At 44.8% G+C, this 20,613-nt stretch overlaps 1 protein-coding gene and 1 pseudogene across 5 annotated transcripts in view; both read right to left on the bottom strand.

Moving 5' to 3' along the window:
- The window catches only part of LOC121007698 (RING finger protein 112-like), a 289,373-nt gene that overhangs the window by 100,948 nt on the left and 167,812 nt on the right, over positions 1-20,613 (bottom strand). The gene's annotated exons all lie outside the window — the stretch shown is intronic.
- On the bottom strand, positions 2,438-14,853 carry LOC121007695 (annotated as a pseudogene).

Below are 20,613 nucleotides of genomic sequence, written 5' to 3'. Positions count from 1 at the left end.
CTCTGGAGTATAATACAGGATGTAACTCAGGATCAGTACAGGATAAGTAATGTATGTACACAGTGACTGCACCAGCAGAATAGTGAGTGCAGCTCTGGAGTATAATACAGGATGTAACTCAGGATCAGTACAGGATAAGTAATGTATGTACACAGTGACTGCACCAGCAGAATAGTGAGTGCAGCTCTGGAGTATAATACAGGATGTAACTCAGGATCAGTACAGGATAAGTAATGTGTGTACACAGTGACTGCACCAGCAGAATAGTGAGTGCAGCTCTGGAGTATAATACAGGATGTAACTCAGGATCAGTACAGGATAAGTAATGTATGTACACAGTGACTGCACCAGCAGAATAGTGAGTGCAGCTCTGGAGTATAATACAGGATGTAACTCAGGATCAGTACAGGATAAGTAATGTATGTACACAGTGACTGCACCAGCAGAATAGTGAGTGCAGCTCTGGAGTATATTACAGGATGGAACTCGGGATCAGTACACGATAAGTAATGTATGTACACAGTGACTGCACCAGCAGAATAGTGAGTGCAGCTCTGGAGTATAATACAGGATGTAACTCAGGATCAGTACAGGATAAGTAATGTATGTACACAGTGACTGCACCAGCAGAATAGTGAGTGCAGCTCTGGAGTATAATATGGGATGTAACTCAGGATCAGTACAGGATAAGTAATGTATGTACACAGTGACTGCACCAGCAGAATAGTGAGTGCAGCTCTGGAGTATAATACAGGATGTAACTCAGGATCACTACTCATTCACATAGAAATTGTAAAGTGGTGCTCAAAGATGGACATACCCTTGAAATACATTTCTCAGGGGGGCTTACTGGGACAGAGCTGGTTTGGTCAGACTCTAGATAAATTTGACAAAAGAGAACATTTTTATTCACAAATGTTTATTTTATTTGTAGGAGATAGAAGTGTGTGGAGCTGCTCGATAGATCATACATCCTCCTCTCTGATTAATGATTTCTTTTCTTCTTACAAAACTGCAACTCCCAGCATCTTCTCACAATCAGCCATGACCATGATGGAAGTTACAGTTTTAGTTAATTGTCAGCAGGTTTGTCCCTCTGACCCGTGACCTGTGCACTCGGCAGTTGAAGGCGTCTGTGTTGGTCCCACGTTCATATGTGCCCGCATTACTGAGAAAAATGTTTTCATATATGCAAATGAGGGCCTTGCCATTAATAAGAGCTGGGCCCGTTGCTCCTAGAGGCTTATTTAATATACAGTGGGATGCGAAAGTTTGGGCAACCTTGTTAATCGTCATGATTTTCCTGTATAAATCGTTGGTTGTTACGTTAAAAAATGTCAGTTAAATATATCATACAGGAGACACACACAGTGATATCTGAGAAGTGAAATGAAGTTTATTGGATTTACAGAAAGTGCTATAATTGTTTAAACAAAATTAGACAGGTGCATACATTTGGGCACCACAAAAAAGAAATGAAATCAATATTTAGTAGATCCTCCTTTTGCAGAAATTACAGCCTCTAAACGCTTCCTGTAGGTTCCAATGAGAGTCTGGATTCTGGTTGAAGGTATTTTGGACCATTCCTCTTTACAAAACATCTTTAGTTCATTCAGGTTTGATGGCTTCCGAGCATGGACAGCTCTCTTTAAGTCACACCACAGATTTTCTATTATATTCAGGTCTGGGGACTGAGATGGCCATTCCAGAACGTTGTACTTGTTCCTCTGCATAAATGCCTTAGTGGATTTTGAGCAGTGTTTAGGGTCGTTGTCTTGTTGAAAGATCCAGCCCCGGAGCAGCTTCAGCTTTGTCACTGATTCCTGGACATTGGTCTCCAGAATCTGCTGATACTGAGTGGAATCCATGCGTCCCTCAACTTTGACAAGATTCCCAGTCCCTGCACTGGCCACACAGCCCCCACAGCATGATGGAACCACCACCATAGTTTACTGTAGGTAGCAGGTGTTTTTCTTGGAATGCCGTGTTCTTTTTCCTCCATGCATAACGCCCCTTGTTATGGCCAAATAACTCCATTTTAGTTTCATCAGTCCACAGCACCTTATTTAAAAATGAAGCTGGCTTGTCCAAATGTGCTTTAGCCCACCTCAAGCGGAGAAAAGGCTTCCTCTGCATCGCTCTCGCATACGGCATCTCCTTGTGTAAAGTGCGCCGAATGGTTGAACGATGCACAGTGACTCCATCTGCAGCAAGATGATGTTGTAGGTCTTTGGTGCTGGTCTGTGGGTTGACTCTGACTGTTCTCACCATTCGTCGCTTTTGTCTGTCCAGGTCATTTGAGAGTTGTTTTGAGACTCCCATGTTGCTACTCTTCAGAGAAAATTAAAAGACGAGGGAAACTTACAATTGACCCCCTTAAATACTCTTAGACCAACACAGATGCCTTCTGACTGAACCTACTGTATTTTACATGAAATTAATCCTTCAGGCTTTCTAAAGCTTGACCCTTGCTTATGTCATACCAGTCTTTGGGTAACCTTGCAGGCTGTGCTTTGCAAACTGAGCATTAAACTCTTTAAAGATAAATTTCCAATAGTCGGAGGCGTTGATGCTGGGGTCGGGTTTGATCATCCAGTCTGGGTAAAACTCTCGATAATCTTTATAGGGATGCAACTTCCAATCAGTATCCGAGTTCCTGAAGGAGTTCTTGGTCACAACATCTGTAGAACATAGTGAGGAACACAGCACTTTAGTGTCTACATTTCTGAATCTGCCCAGACCCTGAGGACGATGGGCGGTAGCAAAGTGCTCTGTGTGCTGGACACATCCAGCCTCACATGGGACTTTACAGAAAGGACACTGCTTTCCACATCCAATTATTTTCTTAAACAATTCTTCTTCTGGCTTAAGGATTACTACAGCTAGAACGGACTCGATGGTTGTCAGTCTCATTTCTGACATAATATCCTCCTCAAGGTCAGAGAGGAAAGCCTGAACATCGGCAGCAAACTGAGCGACAGGAACGGAATTCTGAAAAGTGATCACCTTGAGATCCTCCTGTGATATGACCAAATCCTTGTGCAGCATCTTACAGACATTTCGTAAGAAACCTGAGACATCTGCACTTTCCTGGACTTGGGGGTTTTGAAGAATTACTCTTAATTTCTGAAAAATGACCACAATTATATTTGATCGCAATGGCTGCAAACCATTGGGGTCTTCATATTTCTCTTTAATGAACTCTAATATACACTCCTTGCCAAAACGCTCATAGTTATTGATGTACTTGACATATTGCTCAAACGAATGGTTTTCAAGAAGCTTACAGAGCACCCGCAGCTGAAAGAAAATGCGGCTCATGTATTTCATGTTGTCAGCCCCCTTCATTATGTCATTGACTATCTCCTGTCCGAGATGATGGTTCACATACTGCACTATGGCCGGTTTGAGGCACAGTTCACAGAAGCGGTTCGCCCTGGCTTTGCATTCATCTTTTTCCTGGAATACAGCTTTGAAAATGGACAAATATTCAGATTTTAAGGCTTCCAGGCATGAGTATGAGTCGTTCAGGTTTACAAAATTATCATGCTTTTTTTGAAATTTTGGTGCTGCTTTGCCTAGAATTAGAAGCTTTAGGTCCATCTCGAAATGGTCTGTGGTGTTCAGGTTCTTCACGTCTCTCTGCTGAAGCCTTTTGTTGACCATTTTAAGTAATTCTAAGCAAAATGTATTGTGGTAATTCTCATTTATCTTCAAGTGTTGGTTGACGTATGCCAAGCTTTTCTCTAGTAGGAATTCTTTTAAACCTGCAACTTGGTGGAAGAATTTGTCTTCACATTTCTTGTACCATTTTAGATCAATGTGTTCGTCTCTTACTTCAAAATCTGCATCTGCAAATTTCAAAAGTGTCTTGATATTCAGCAATTTCTCATTGATGGCACCTGACTTGTGGCTCATCTCCTTCCGAAGTTGCTGGAGCATGATTTGGTCAATGTCTTGTTTTGCTATGGATTTCACCCGAAGGCCTTTAATTGTATCATCCCATATGGAATTAAATTCTGCTTCAAGCTCCTCATCGTTCAGGGTCAGTGTTCTGTACCTGCATGAGCTAAGCAGCGAAGTCACTTTGTCTTCTATTTTTGAGATGTAACTGTCCTTCAGACTTTCTATCTTAAGCTTTGACTTCTGGATATCAATGGCTTCTCTGCACTTGTTGATTATTTCTTCATCAAGTCCATTCCTAAGACTTCTAATACTTTAAAAAAAATCTTCTCTGTATTTTTCTACAAGATGTGCGTTTTCCAGTTCAGAATCAAAATACGTATCCATTAACTGGTACACTTTCTTCTCCTCTTTGCTCAGTATTTCTGATGTTGACTGTTTTATATCAATCAATGCTTCCATTGTCAGATTTTCTGTTGGCTCGTTCTTTATTGATATTAACACTCCGGTCATCCAGTTATAGATCTCTTTTCAGAGGTTCCACTCTAGTTCTGAATATTTTTGGACAGCTGGTCATAAGCATCTGCTACCAGGCTGTTTCAAAAGCTAATTATACATTTTTCATGTTTAACTGCATTCGATAAGCTTTTCAACCACTCGAGAAAATCTGGGATGGTCTGTGGCTTCTGTAGTTTCCGTTTCAAGAACTCAAGCAAATAATTTTTAAGTGAAAGGACCCCCTCACTGTAGCCAGTGTTTATGGGAGCCATGGGTGGAATGCCATACCACAGGCCAGAAATATACCAAGTGTGTTCATTGAGATCGTAATCCATGATATCATTAAAGGTTGTTATCCCCTCTAATTTTTCCATTTTTGCAGCAGCTTTTGTCATCTGATTCAGGTGCTCCAGGAGCTTCCTTCGGTCTCTTATACCCATGGCATGAGCAGAAACATCACTCACATTCTGATGAACAAAATGACAATAGTTTTTTTTCCCCCTATTTTACTCATACAGAGAAATGCATGGACCACAATCTGTAAAATATCCTTCATTTCTGATGAGTTTTCCATGGATATATTAATAATGGTGATATCACTCAATCCAACCACAAGTGTGGCAAGTTCATTGTCATGTTCATAAATGTCCACCAGAGAAGCCAATTCAGGAGCTTTCAACCCTTCAGTGTCAAACACCATAATGAAGTCACAGCCTAGTTCTTCCAGGAAGGTTTCATTCACTTTGATAAGAGTCATGAAGGCTCCTCATGTGCATCTTCCACTGGGAACTGTAGACCAAACATGGTGTTCAGAAGGGTGGACTTCCCCGTACTCTGCACCCCCAGCACAGTTATTACTCTCATCCTACATTTTCCTCCAGTCTTCTTATCCAGCTCCGTCAGGACATCAGTTATCCACTGTAAGGGTATGTTGGAGGCATCTCCGTCAATCAGCTCCAAGGGGAACCCATCCAGCAGGAGATCAGCAACTAAACTGGCAAGGTCACAGAATTTTTGTTCTACAGCTTTATGACTCAGTTTAAAACATTGTGCCTCATGCATCTGCCCAACATCACGTAAGAAATAGAGTTGAGCGAACACCTGGATGTTCGGGTTCGAGAAGTTCGGCTGAACTTCCCGGAAATGTTCGAGTTTGGGATCCGAACCTGACCCGAACTTCGTCCCGAACCCGAACCCCATTGAAGTCAATGGGGACCCAAACTTTTCTGCACTAAAAAGGCTGTAAAACAGCCCAGGAAAGGGCTAGAGGGCTGCAAAAGGCAGCAAAATGTAGGTAAATCCCCTGCAAACAAATGTGGATAGGGAAATGAATTAAAATATAAAAAAAATAAAAAAAAATTAACCAATATCAATTGGAGAGAGGTCCCATAGCAGAGAATCAGGCTTCATGTCAGCAGAGAATCAGTCTTCATGTCATAGCAGAGAATCAGGCTTCACGTCAGCCAAAACTGGAACAGTCCATTGTCATATATTTAGACCCCGGCACCCAGACAGAGGAGAGGGGTCCCATAGCAGAGATTCAGGCTTCATGTCATAGCAGAAAATCAGGCTTCACGTCACCCACCACTGGAACAGGCCACTGTCAGATATTTTTAGGCCCCGGCACCCAGACAGAGGAGAGGTTCATTCAACTTTGGGTTGCCCCGCAATATAATGGTAAAATGAAAATAAAAATAGGATTGAATGAGGAAGTGCCCTGTAGTACAATAATATATGGTTAAGGGGAGGTAGTTAATGTCTAATCTGCACAAGGGATGGACAGGTCCTGTGGGATCCATGCCTGGTTCATTTTTATGAACGTCAGCTTGTCCACATTGGCTGTAGACAGGCGGCTGCGTTTGTCTGTAATGACGCCCCCTGCCGTGCTGAATACACGTTCAGACAAAACTCTGGCCGCCGGGCAGGCCAGCACCTCCAAGGCATAAAAGGCTAGCTCTGGCCACGTGGACAATTTGGAGACCCAGAAGTTGAATGGGGCCGAACCATCAGTCAGTACGTGGAGGGGTGTGCACACGTACTGTTCCACCATGTTAGTGAAATGTTGCCTCCTGCTAACACGTTCCGTATCAGGTGGTGGTGCAGTTAGCTGTGGCGTGGTGACAAAACTTTTCCACATCTCTGCCATGCTAACCCTGCCCTCAGAGGAGCTGGCCGTGACACAGCTGCGTTGGCGACCTCTTGCTCCTCCTCTGCCTTCTCCTTGGGCTTCCACTTGTTCCCCTGTGACATTTGGGAATGCTCTCACTAGCGCGTCTACCAACGTGCGCTTGTAGGTGCGCATCTTACTATCATGCTCCAGTGCAGGAAGTAAGGTGGGCACATTGTCTTTGTATCGTGGATCCAGCAGGGTGGCAACCCAGTAGTCCGCACACGTTAAAATGTGGGCAACTCTGCTGTCGTTGCGCAGGCACTGCAGCATGTAGTCGCTCATGTGTGCCAGGCTGCCCAGAGGTAAGGACAAGCTGTCCTCTGTGGGAGGCGTATCGTCATCGTCCTGCGTTTCCCCCCAGCCACGCACCAGTGATGGGCCCGAGCTGCGTTGGGTGCCACCCCGCTGTGAACATGCTTCATCCTCATCCTTCTCCACCTCCTCCTCGTCCTCCTCGTCCTCCAGTAGTGGGCCCTGGCTGGCCACATTTGTACCTGGCCTCCGCTGTTGCAAAAAACTTCCCTCTGAGTCACTTCTAAGAGACTGGCCTGAAAGTGCTAAAAATGACCCCTCTTCCTCTTCCTCCTCCTCCTGGGCCACCTCCTCTTCCATCATCACCCTAAGTGTTTACTCAAGGAGACATAGAAGTGGTATTGTAACGCTGATAACGGCGTCATCGCCACTAGCCATGTTGGTGGAGTACTCGAAACAGCGCAACAGGGCACACAGGTCTCGCATGGAGGCCCAGTCATTGGTGGTGAAGTGGTGCTGTTCCGCAGTGCGACTGACCCGTGCGTGCTGCAGCTGAAACTCCACTATGGCCTGCTGCTGCTCGCACAGTCTGTAGCGCAGACAGACGAGCAGCGGCAGGATGTGAATGCCGGAAGCGCGCACAGACGGCCCGCACTTTATGCAGCAGCTCTGACATGTCGTGGTAGTTGTGAATGAACTTCTGCACCACCACATTCAGCACATGCGCCAGGCAAGGGATGTGCGTCAAACGGCTAGTCCCAGAGCTGCAACGAGATTTCGCCCATTATCGCACACCACCAGGCCGGGCTTGAGGCTCACCGGCAGCAACCACTCGTCGGTCTGTTGTTCTATACCCCGCCACAACTCCTGTGCGGTGTGGGGCCTGTCCCCCAAACATATGAGTTTCAGAATGGCCTGCTGACGTATAGCCCCGGGCTGTGCTGAAGTTGGTGGTGAAGGTGTGTGGCGGACTGGATGAGCAGGTGGAAGAAGAGGAGGAGGAAGCCGAGTAGGAGGAGGAGGCAACAAGAGGCAAAGAATGTTGCCCTGCGATCCTTGGCGGCGGAAGGACGTGCGCCAAACAGCTCTCCGCCTGGGGCCCAGCCGCCACTACATTTACCCAGTGTGCAGTTAGGGAGATATAGCGTCCCTGGCCGTGCTTACTGGTCCACGTATCTGTGGTTAGGTGGACCTTGCCACAGATGGCGTTGCGCAGTGCACACTTGATTTTATCGGATATTTGGTTGTGCAGGGAAGGCACTGCTCTCTTGGAGAAGTAGTGGCGGCTGGGAACAACATACTGTGGGACAGCAAGCGACATGAGCTGTTTGAAGCTGTTTGTGTCCACCAGCCTGAATGACAGCATTTCATAGGCCAGTAGTTTAGAAATGCTGGCATTCAGGGCCAGTGATCGAGGGTGGCTAGGTGGGAATTTACGCTTTCTCTCAAATGTTTGTGAGATGGAGAGCTGAACGCTGCCGTGTGACATGGTTGAGATGCTTGGTGATGGAGGTGGTGGTGTTGGTGGTACATCCCCTGTTTGCTGGGCGGCAGGTGCCAACGTTCCTCCAGAGGCCGAGGAAGAGGCCGAGGCGGCAGCAGCAGAAGAGGCCGAGGCGGCAGCAGCAGAAGAGGTAGCAGGGGGAGCCTGAGTGACTTCCTTGTTTTTAAGGTGTTTACTCCACTGCAGTTCATGCTTTGCATGCAGGTGCCTGGTCATTCAGGTTGTGCTAAGGTTCAGAACGTTAATGCCTCACTTAAGGCTCTGATGGCACAGCGTGCAAACCACTCGGGTCTTGTCGTCAGCACATTGTTTGAAGAAGTGCCATGCCAGGGAACTCCTTGAAGCTGCCTTTGGGGTGCTCGGTCCCAGATGGCGGCGGTCAGTAGCAGGCGGAGTCTCTTGGCGGCGGGTGTTCTGCTTTTGCCCACTGCTCCCTCTTTTGCTACGCTGTTGGCTCGGTCTCACCACTGCCTCTTCCTCCGAACTGTGAAAGTCAGTGGCACGACCTTCATTCCATGTGGGGTCTAGGACCTCATCGTCCCCTGCATCATCTTCCACCCAATCTTCCTCCCTGACCTCCTGTTCAGTCTGCACACTGCAGAAAGATGCAGCAGTTGGCACCTGTGTTTCGTCATCATCAGAGACGTGCTGAGGTGGTATTCCCATGTCCTCATCATCAGGAAACATAAGTGGTTGTGCGTCAGTGCATTCTATGTCTTCCACCGCTGGGGAAGGGCTAGGTGGATGCCCTTGGGAAACCCTGCCAGCAGAGTCTTCAAACAGCATAAGAGACTGCTGCATAACTTGAGACTCAGACAGTTTCCCTGATATGCATGGGGGTGATGTGACAGACTGATGGGCTTGGTTTTCAGGCGCCATCTGTGCGCTTTCTGCAGAAGACTGGGTGGGAGATAATGTGAACGTGCTGGATCCATGGTCGGCCACCCAATGACTAATGCCTGTACCTGCTCAGGCCTTACCATCCTTAGAACGGCATTGGGCCCCACCAAATATCGCTGTAAATTCTGGCGGCTACTGGGACCTGAGGTAGTTGGTTCACTACAACATGTGGCTGTGGCAGAACAGCCACATCCTCTCCCAGCACCAGAGGGTCCACTAACACCACCACGACCATGTCCGCGTCCGCGTCCCTTACTAGATGTTTTCCTCATTTTTACTGTTCACCACAATAAGAAAAAAATTATTTGGCCCAATGTATTGAATTCAAATTCAGGCCTTTTTTTACAGACACCTAACACTATCTGGCTATCTATTTAGGTACCGTATTACACTAATACAGGCACAGCAGTAACGACAGATTTAGCTGAATATAAATTGTAGGCCTAGTATTTAGGCCCTGGATGACAGGTATATGTTTACGGACAGAATTAGACTTGGAAAAGCACGGTAGCGTGTGAAGTTATTGAGAATGACCCTATCCGCACCTTCAATCTAAAATACCCTTTTATGGATAGATTTAAAGTTGGCCTGATACAGCAGAAACCACTGATTTAGGGAATTGCTAAGTTGGGAATTGTATTTCAACCCAGAACAAAAACTTTGCTTTGCGGACACTAAATGAATTGACCAGCCTCAGCAATAAACACAGATTTAGCTGAATATAAATTTTAGGCCTATTACAGGGAGTGCAGAATTATTAGGCAAGTTGTATTTTTGAGGATTAATTTTATTATTGAACAACAACCATGTTCTCAATGGACCCAAAAAACTCATTAATATCAAAGCTGAATATTTTTGGAAGTAGTTTTTAGTTTGTTTTTAGTTTTAGCTATTTTAGGGGGATATCTGTGTGTGCAGGTGACTATTACTGTGCATAATTATTAGGCAACTTAACAAAAAACAAATATATACCCATTTCAATTATTTATTTTTACCAGTGAAACCAATATAACATCTCAACATTCACAAATATACATTTCTGACATTCAAAAACAAAACAAAAACAAATCAGTGACCAATATAGCCACCTTTCTTTGCAAGGACACTCAAAAGCCTGCCATCCATGGATTCTGTCAGTGTTTTGATCTGTTCACCATCAACATTGCGTGCAGCAGCAACCACAGCCTCCCAGACACTGTTCAGAGAGGTGTACTGTTTTCCCTCCTTGTAAATCTTACATTTGATGATGGACCACAGATTCTCAATGGGGTTCAGATCAGGTGAACAAGGAGGCCATGTCATTAGATTTTCTTCTTTTATACCCTTTCTTGCCAGCCACGCTGTGGAGTACTTGGACGCGTGTGATGGAGCATTGTCCTGCATGAAAATCATGTTTTTCTTGAAGGATGCAGACTTCTTCCTGTACCACTGCTTGAAGAAGGTGTCTTCCAGAAACTTGCAGTAGGACTGGGAGTTGAGCTTGACTCCATCCTCAACCCGAAAAGGCCCCACAAGCTCATCTTTGATGATACCAGCCCAAACCAGTACTCCACCTCCACCTTGCTGGCGTCTGAGTCGGACTGGAGCTCTCTGCCCTTTACCAATCCAGCCACGGGCCCATCCATCTGGCCCATCAAGACTCACTCTCATTTCATCAGTCCATAAAACCTTAGAAAAATCAGTCTTGAGATATTTCTTGGCCCAGTCTTGACGTTTCAGCTTGTGTGTCTTGTTCAGTGGTGGTCGTCTTTCAGCCTTTCTTACCTTGGCCATGTCTCTGAGTATTGCACACCTTGTGCTTTTGGGCACTCCAGTGATGTTGCAGCTCTGAAATATGGCCAAACTGGTGGCAAGTGGCATCTTGGCAGCTGCACGCTTGACTTTTCTCAGTTCATGGGCAGTTATTTTGCGCCTTGGTTTTTCCACACGCTTCTTGCGACCCTGTTGACTATTTTGAATGAAACGCTTGATTGTTCGATGATCACGCTTCAGAAGTTTTGCAATTTTAAGAGTGCTGCATCCCTCTGCAAGATATCTCACTATTTTTGACTTTTCTGAGCCTGTCAAGTCCTTCTTTTGACCCATTTTGCCAAAGGAAAGGAAGTTGCCTAATAATTATGCACACCTGATATAGGGTGTTGATGTCATTAGACCACACCCCTTCTCATTACAGAGATGCACATCACCTAATATGCTTAATTGGTAGTAGGCTTTCGAGCCTATACAGCTTGGAGTAAGACAACATGCATAAAGAGGATGATGTGGTCAAAATACTCATTTGCCTAATAATTCTGCACTCCCTGTATTTAGGCGCTGGGTGACAGGTATACGTTTACGGACAGAATTAAACTTGGAAATGCACGGTAGCGTGTGAAGTTATTGAGGCTGACCCTATCCGCACCTTCAATCTACTATACCCTTTTATGGATAGATTTAAAGTTGGCCTGATACAGCAGAAACCACTGATTTAGGGAATTGCTAAATTGGGAATTGTATTTCAACCCAGAACAAAAACTGTGCTTTGGCGGACACTAAATGAATTGACCAGCCTCAGCAATAAACACAGATTTAGCTGAATATAAATTTTAGGCCTATTATTTAGGCGCTGGATGACAGGTATACATTTACGGACAGAATTAGACTTGGAAATGCACGGTAGCGTGTGAAGTTATTGAGAATGACCCTATCCGCACCTTCAATCTAATATACCCTTTTATGGATAGATTTAAAGTAGGCCTGATACAGCAGAAACCACTGATTTAGGGAATTGCAAAGTTGGGAATTGTATTTCAACCCAGAACAAAAACTGTGCTTTGGCGGACACTAAATGAATTGACCAGCCTCAGCAATAAACACAGATTTAGCTGAATATAAATTTTAGGCCTATTATTTAGGCGCTGGGTGACAGGTATACGTTTACGGACAGAATTAAACTTGGAAATGCACGGTAGCGTGTGAAGTTATTGAGGATGACACTATCCGCACCTTCAATCTAATATACCCTTTTATGGATAGATTTAAACTTGGCCTGATACAGCAGAAACCACTGATTTAGGGAATTGCTAAGTTGGGAATTGTATTTCAACCCAGAACAAAAACTGTGCTTTGGCGGACACTAAATGAATTGACCAGCCACAGCAATAACCACAGATTTAACTGAATATAAATTTTAGGCCTATTATTTAGGCGCTGGGTGACAGGTATACGTTTACGGACAGAATTAAACTTGGAAATGCACGGTAGCGTGTGAAGTTATTGAGGATGACACTATCCGCACCTTAAATCTAATATACCCTTTTATGGATCGATTTAAACTTGGCCTGATACAGCAGAAACCACTGATTTAGGGAATTGCTAACTTGGGAATTGTATTTCAACCCAGAACAAAAATATATCCTTTGCCAGACAGCAGACAGTATTACAATTGGCTAGCCACAGCTGAAACACCAGATTTAGGGTACTGCTATTTTGGCAATTGTATTTCACCCCTCAATAAAATAGCAAGCACAGCCAAGCCCCTGATGTAGGATATAGCAAAAAAATAACCACACTATTGATGGTTAAATGGACTTGGTGGCAGCTTGTGCTGGCGCACCACAAGACACAAAATGGCCGCCGATCACCGAAGAAAAAAGTGACATAAAAACAGTCTGGGCAGCCTAAAAACAGTGAGCAATTAAATAGCAGCAGTTCAATGATCCACAGCTGTAGATCGATCACTGAATTAAGTGTTTTTGCTGAGTTAATCACTGCCTAATCTCGCCCTAACAGCAGCTGCAACCTCTCTCTACACTGATCAGAGCAGAGTGACGTGCGGCGCTACGTGACTCCAGCTTAAATAGAGGCTGGGTCACGTGCTGCACTGGCCAATCACAGCCATGCCAATAGTAGGCATGGCTGTGATGGCCTCTTGGGGCAAGTAGTATGACGCTTGTTGATTGGCTTTGCAGCCTTTCAAAAAGCGCCAAGAAAGCGATGAACACCGAACCCAAACTTTTACGAAAATGTTCGGGTTCGGGTCCGTATCACGGACACCCCAAAATTCGGTACGAACCCGAACTATACAGTAGTACGAAATGTTCTAATCCAAGCGAGCTATCGGACATTCTCTGATCTATTTGTTTTAGTAACGTCCTGCTGGTGGAATTTAGGTTTGATCGAGCAATATCATCAAGAAATATGGCCATCCACTTCAAGAAATAACGTTTCTCAGCATGAGGCAGGTCTGTGAGTGCAGACAGAAACCTCTTCATGTCAACCTGAAGTTCTTGCTCCCATTGCTGTCTACGCATTTCCATAATTTGTCTCTTTAGCTCAGATCTGTAAGTCCCCACATTAAGATGTTTCCTCATCCTACAAAGTTCTTTCTCGTTTTTAGTAATCTTTTTCCACAGGTCCCCCTGCAGGGTCATGGTTTGTTTTTTATACTGTGGTACGTCTGTGATTTCACTGACATTTCTCTTTGCTACTTTTTTGGCTCTCTGGCATTCTCCCACATTCTCATCTACAAAAATTTCTAGATCTTGAGCCATGAGTCCAGTTTCCTCTAAGGTCATGGATTTAGGAGATGCCTTGGTCAAAAGTTTTGTATCTCTTTTACAATTTCGGCTTCGTTCTTTCTGGAATCTTTCAGCAAGATGTGTTTCATGTTTAAGTTTAGTGCAGTTATTAACTTGTCCACTAGTATTTTTGTCTCCTCTTTGGGATGTTTGTCATTGGGTAGAGAGATAATGAAATAGAGATTTTGATTGTCGGACACAAAACTCTCCAGCATTCTCAAGTGTTTTTCTTGTAGACTTTCAGAGAAAATAAATACAGCAGAAGAAACCTTGGTCAACAAGCTGAACTGCTTTTGACTGGATTCTAGATCTCCAAGTAGATTCATGACAGCCATGGGTTCATGGAAAACAGAGCACTGACTCCCACTGGGAAAGTACCAGAAGAGTTCCAGAAGTCCTTCTGAGATTGTTCTAGGGCGATAACCACATTCAATATCCTGGTGAACGAAAAAGTCATGATGAGTGTAGGATGGACTGAGAACGGTGTTGAGGATTTTGGACTTTGATAGACTACAATTGCCTAATCTGACAAACGAGAAGGTCGGCATAGAAATGTTCACCAGGTTCTCTTCTCTAAAACCTTTAGAGCTTAGTAATGATATTGGTCTCCACTTCTTTATAATGTTTCTCATGGGCCACAGCAAAAAAGTATACGGCTTGTTCTCACCAGCAGGAAGCACAAGAGGAACTGCAAATTGACACATGGACATTTTTGAAAAGATGAATTGTTGTAGAAAGCTATCAGAACAATATAAAAGAGAACATAGAACATCCAGGGGATGGACAGCATTTGAGGACAGTCTAGGTGACATCTCAGCGATTCCAAACAAGTCGTCTTCTGTGCTGAAGCTGTTTAAGTTGGCATCTTCAAGGTCATCATTCATGTTATTTCGTGCAGTTTCATCAAATGCAATAAGTTTTCGGAGAAAGTTCCAGGGTAGTGAAGCTTGAGCTGAAGATTCATCCTCATTCTCCTTCGTGATACACATCACGTGTTCCAAACTGAGCTTGGTCTCTTTGTACTCCTCCAGCCAGAGATCAGACAGTAGGCAATCCATTAGTTATCCCTGTCTTTAAAAAAATTAAAAACATTAGTGAAATTTACATTTCTAGTATCTACTAAGTTTATACTAATGAAGCAATTAGTCAAATTTGTACATTAGAAGTGGTCATTTTAGTCAATAGTTGCGATATCACAGTCACAAAGGTTAATGCACTTATGTTTTCTAAATTACAGAAAGGTCTAAAAGGTAGAGAAAGTGACGGAGACGTTTTACTACAGCCTCTACACCAGATACTGCCCCTACAGCCATTATAGACACTACAGCTGCTATAACCACTACAGCCGCTACACCAGATAATGCCCCTACAGCTATTATAGTCACTACCGCTGCTATAACCACTACAGCCGCTGCACCAGATAATGCCCCTACAGCTATTACAACCACTACAGCCGCTACAACCGATACAGCCCCCATAACTATTATAGCCCCTACAACCGATACAGCCTCTACAACCAATACAACTGATACAGCCCCTGCAGCTATTATAGACACTACAGCTGCTACAACCACTACAGCAGCTACAACCGATACAACCGATACAGCCCCTACAGCTATAATAGCCACTACAGTCACTACAACGTCTACAACAGATACAGCCTCTACAACCGCTACGGCTTCTCCAACCGATACAGCAGCAACAACTGATACAGCCCCTAGAGCAGGGCTGCACAACCTATGGCCCCCAGAGCTATGGTTTGCGGCCCCCGTCCTACTGGACATAAACACAGCTGATCGTGCGATCTGCTGTGTTTCTTCTTGGATCGCCACACAGCGAAGGATGACAGCTCCTGCTTCTGCACTGTAACAGGAGTGTTATGGACTATTGATACAAAATGGATACTTGCTTGTTGAGAACTATACTGTAGTTAAAATGGCGGTCAGGTACCCAGCTAACGCCTATAACAAGAAGCTTGCTTTCTGCTTTATTATGTGCCTCAAGACAGTTTCCGTTCAGCTCAAGCAAGCAGCTTCAAAGAAACAGAAAGTAACAGCTTCACCCACCTGGAGGGCGGAGGGTTGAAGCTCTTTTCGCACACAGATGTGACAGAACATACATATCTTATAGCACATAGTACAGACATTCGCCACACTGCCTCCCCCGCATCTTCCTGTTCTACATTTCCTGTTATAGACTGTCTGCTGTTCTGCAATAAACCAGAGATCTGCTTTGACTCCCACCTGCATGGTCAGTGTCATTTCTCTCCAGGCCTGTAAACCTACTTCTATAATTTGGACCAGCACATCCACTTTACTGACCACTGATCAGGTCCAAAACAGGAGTCTGGAGCAGGACGGGTCCCCGGCTATTAGTGAGAGTGGGGGAGCCGAGGAGAAGGCAGACGCAGTTTATCAGCGCTTCTGCCTTCTCCTCAAGGAGCCGTCTTCAGTTTAAACCCAGCAATCACGTGATCGCCGGGTGTCTTGGGGCCAGAGGAGCGCAGAGCTGCCTTGTACTATGCCCCCGCAGCAGGCTGGTTTCCCCTGTAACTGGGGCTCCATTGGATGCTTCAGTTACAGTGGAAAAGGTGCAAAAAAAAGTCTGTGTCCCACAAGGTCTTTCATGGACCTTTTGGGGACAAATTATGTGATATATATATACACAGGTGAAACTCGAAAAATTAGAATATCGTGCAACGTTCATTTATTTCAGTAATGCAGCTTAAAAGGTGAAACTAACAGATGAGACTCGTTACAGGCAAAGCGAGATATTTCAAGCCTTTATTTGTTATAATTTGGATGAAGATGGCTTACAGCTTATGAAACCCCAAAGTCTCAATCTCAGGTCCCCTTTGCTCAGGGGGTATGGATTAATTAGCTGACTAGAGGGTGACACTTTGACCCTAGAATATTCAACCTTTTCACAAAATTCTAATTTTAAGCTGCATTAATGCAATTCCATTTAAGTTGCATTACTGAAATAAATGACCTTTTGCATGATATTCTAATTTTTCGAGTTTCACCTGTCTATTTATATATATATAGTTCTCCAAAAAAGAGGCAGCACTCCAGTGTAAAAGGTGACAAGAGCCGCTTTATTTTCCCTCTGCAACGTTTCAACTGCTCATTGCAGTCTTTATCAAGCATACAAGATAGTGCCAAAACATCCACATTTATACCCACAATTCCTTGTGAGCCAATTAGTGATAATTATACAATCAAGTGAAAAAACTGATAATATAAAATACATAATCAGACCAGTGATAAAAAACCTTCTATACAACTTGTGAAGCCATGATTATAAATAGTTAAAAATCGCATATTTCATTATATATTCAAATAAAGGTGCTATAGTGCATAAATCAATCAAAGTGATCATCTGCGTGTGATTAGTGAATAGCCAATCGGCCGCATAAGCTATAGAATAAAACTACTTAGGGCTCTTTCACACTTGCGTTCTTGTGTTCCGGCATAGAGTTCCGTCGTCGGGGCTCTATGCCGGAAGAATCCTGATCAGGATTATCCTAATGCATTCTGAATGGAGAGAAATCCGTTCAGGATGCATCAGGATGTCTTCAGTTCCGGAACGGAACGTTTTTTGGCCGGAGAAAATACCGCAGCATGCTGCACTTTTTGCTCCGGCCAAAAATCCGGAACACTTGCCGCAAGGCCGGATCCGGAATTAATGCCCATTGGAAGGCATTGATCCGGATCCGGCCTTAAAGGGCTTCTGTCACCCCTCAAAACTCTTTTTTTTTTTTTGGATCGTTAGATTCCTTATAGGGCGATATAGGAGAATATAATAGTCTTACTTACTTTCATGCGGCCGATTCTTTATAAAACGAAGTTTTATAATATGTAAATGAGGGCTCTACCAGCAAGTAGGGCGTCTACTTGCTGGTAGCTGCTGCAGAAATCCGCCCCCTCGCCGTGTTGATTGACAGGGCCAGCCGTGATCTCCTCCTCCGGCCGGCCCTGTCAGTATTTCAAAAATCGCGCGCCTCTGGTCATTCGGCGCAGGCGCTCTGAGATGAGGAGGCTCGTATCCTCAGAACTCCCTCAGTGCGCCTGCGCCGATGACATCACCGAAAGAGAAGACGTCATCGGCGCAGGCGCACTGAGGGAGTTCTGAGGAGACGAGCCTCCTCATCTCAGAGCGCCTGCGCCGAATGACCAGAGGCGCGCGATTTTTGAAATACTGACAGGGCCGGCCGGAGGAGGAGATCAACACGGCGAGGGGGCGGATTTCTGCAGCAGCTACCAGCAAGTAGACGCCCTACTTGCTGGTAGAGCCCTCATTTACATATTATAAAACTTTGTTTTATAAAGAATCGGCCGCATGAAAGTAAGTAAGACTATTATATTCTCCTATATCGCGCTATAAGGAATCTAACTAGCCAAAAAAAAAAAAAGAGTTTTGTGGGGTGACAGAAACCCTTTAAGCTAAACGTCGTTTCGGCGCATTGCCGGACCCGACATTGCGTTTTTCCGGATCCGGCGGGCACCTCCGGCAACGGAAGTGCATGCCGGATCCCAACAACGCAAGTGTGAAAGAGGCCTTACACAGCAGTGTAATCGGATGGCGCCAACCCCAGCGTCCCATGTCTGTCACTGCGCATGTCCGGTAACCGGGATACCAGTACACACTGAGTCACGCGATCCGTCACATGACCACACGTGATCAGTGACGCCAGTCGCAAGGCGTGGACAGGCAACCGGCCTACACCATTGGTGCACATGACGCGTCAGAAAGAGGCACCCACGTCACCAAGTCACAGGATCACATGACAACATCACGTGAGCCGTAACCCGGTAACCAAGAGGCGTCCCAAATCCGGCGAACCACAGCTACCTAGGGTGAAAGGGCACCGCCGAGGGCAGACATGGAGGGGGATTTAAAAAAACTCAACTATGGGGCATGAGAAGATTGTCTAGTATATAAATACCACATAGCAGAACTACTAAGAAGAGAATATCAAGCCGTCTATGTACAGTAGGAAGAGGTAAAATGATGAGTTCCCAAGAGAGAAGCTATTAGGGAACACTCACTACTATGTCTCTGTAAAATAGGGAGTAGTAGGAGAGGGGGGAGGGGAGAGGGAGCGTTGTGGTGGTTTATGCGGTTGTATCACTTCAATGATCATCACCGCACACCAATTATGGCACCAAGGTGCAAAGCGCGGTCAGCACTAAACATCCTCAGAACCAAAGTCCACCCATTTCCCCTCATCTTAAGACCATAAGTGAAAACCTTCCAATCACGACTTATCCACAGTACAATTAACTTAATTTATTAAATACAATTCCAATCATGCTCCCAAGTATGAGACTATAAGACACTATGTATGGCCGCCATCATTTTCCACTGCTGTGATGAGCTTGAAAAAATCAATCAGATCTGATAGAATCTGAAAATAAAAAATAAAACATAGTAAATAAATAGTTTGACACCATAGGTGGTCACAATACCAGAGCACAAAATAAGCAAGACAAACCCACAAGGCAAAAGATCCCATTAGCATCAAATTATATTCCATTTGAACTCAACATTCAGACCTTGAGGTTTATGGGTCTGAAGACGATGTATCCATCGCAATTCCCTCTGTTTAAGGGTCAGTGTGCGATCGCCACCCCGTCTGGCCCTAGGGACTTGATCGATAATCATACATTTTAACTCTTTCAGTATGACCACACTCCACAAAGTGTTTGGGAACAGGAAAATCCGTTCTTTTGTGCCTAATTGTGAAACGGTGATTATTCAGTTGTGTTTTCATGTCACATGTGGTCTCCCCCACATAGAGGAGGCCACATGGACATTGAAGTACATATATGACAAAGGAACTGTTGCATGTCAGAAAATGGCGTATGTCATATTGTATTCCTGTCACTGGGTGTGTGAAAAAATTCCCCTTCATCATATAGGGACAATTCACACATGTCAGACAAGGGAAACAGCCCATTTTCCTTGGACCTAAAAAGGTTTGCACCTTTCTTTTGATAGGGACGTCTGCCTTCACTAGCTTGTCACGCAGGTTGGTAGGACGCCTGTATGACAAAAGCGGGGGAAAGAAAAGGCCTCAATCGATGGAAAATTGCCCTTTAACCACTACAGGACCGCCGTACGCAGGATCGCGTCATGGCGGCGGCCCTGTTATTCCTCCTGGACGCGCCGGCGCGTCCTCTCGCGAGACGCGAGATTTCGGGCAAAAGTTAAAGAAGTATTTTGTCACCAGCCTGCCAGCCAATGATCGTCGCTGGCAGGCTGGTGATTTTAAAAAAAAACGAATCAGAAGCCATCTAACACCTTATATTTATATATATATATAAGGTGTTAAATGGCTTCTCTGCATCAGACATCACTGTGAGTACACCCAACAGCACACTTAGCCCCCAGATCACCCCCCATCACCCCAATTAACCCCTTGATCGCCCCTGTCAATCACCTAGTGAAAGGGAAAAAAGTGATCAGTGTAAACTGTCACTTTTTTTTTCCACTAGTATTGACGGTTAGGTTTTAGGATAATTTAGGTCCCTTGGTTAGGTAGTTAGCGATCGTTTAGCGCCCAGCCCACCGCACCGCAGTCACTGATTCGCTGATTAGCGTATCGCTAATCAGCATTTGTACTGTTATAGTATCTGTAACTGATCACAGTCAGATCTATAATAGTATTAGTGTCACCTTAGTTCGCCCTCCACCCAAAACGCAGTGTTTGCCCGATCAGGCCTGATCGGTCGCCCACACGTGCGTTCACCCACGCCCGCCCCGCCGCAGTGACAAAAAATATATATTTTTTGATCACTGCACAATCACTTTACAAGCGCTGC

Source organism: Bufo bufo, chromosome 7 (assembly GCF_905171765.1).
Source record: "Bufo bufo chromosome 7, aBufBuf1.1, whole genome shotgun sequence".
Classification (NCBI taxonomy): domain Eukaryota; kingdom Metazoa; phylum Chordata; class Amphibia; order Anura; family Bufonidae; genus Bufo; species Bufo bufo.
Note: the sequence above shows the minus strand (reverse complement) of the source record. Positions and strands in the feature narration are given on the sequence as shown.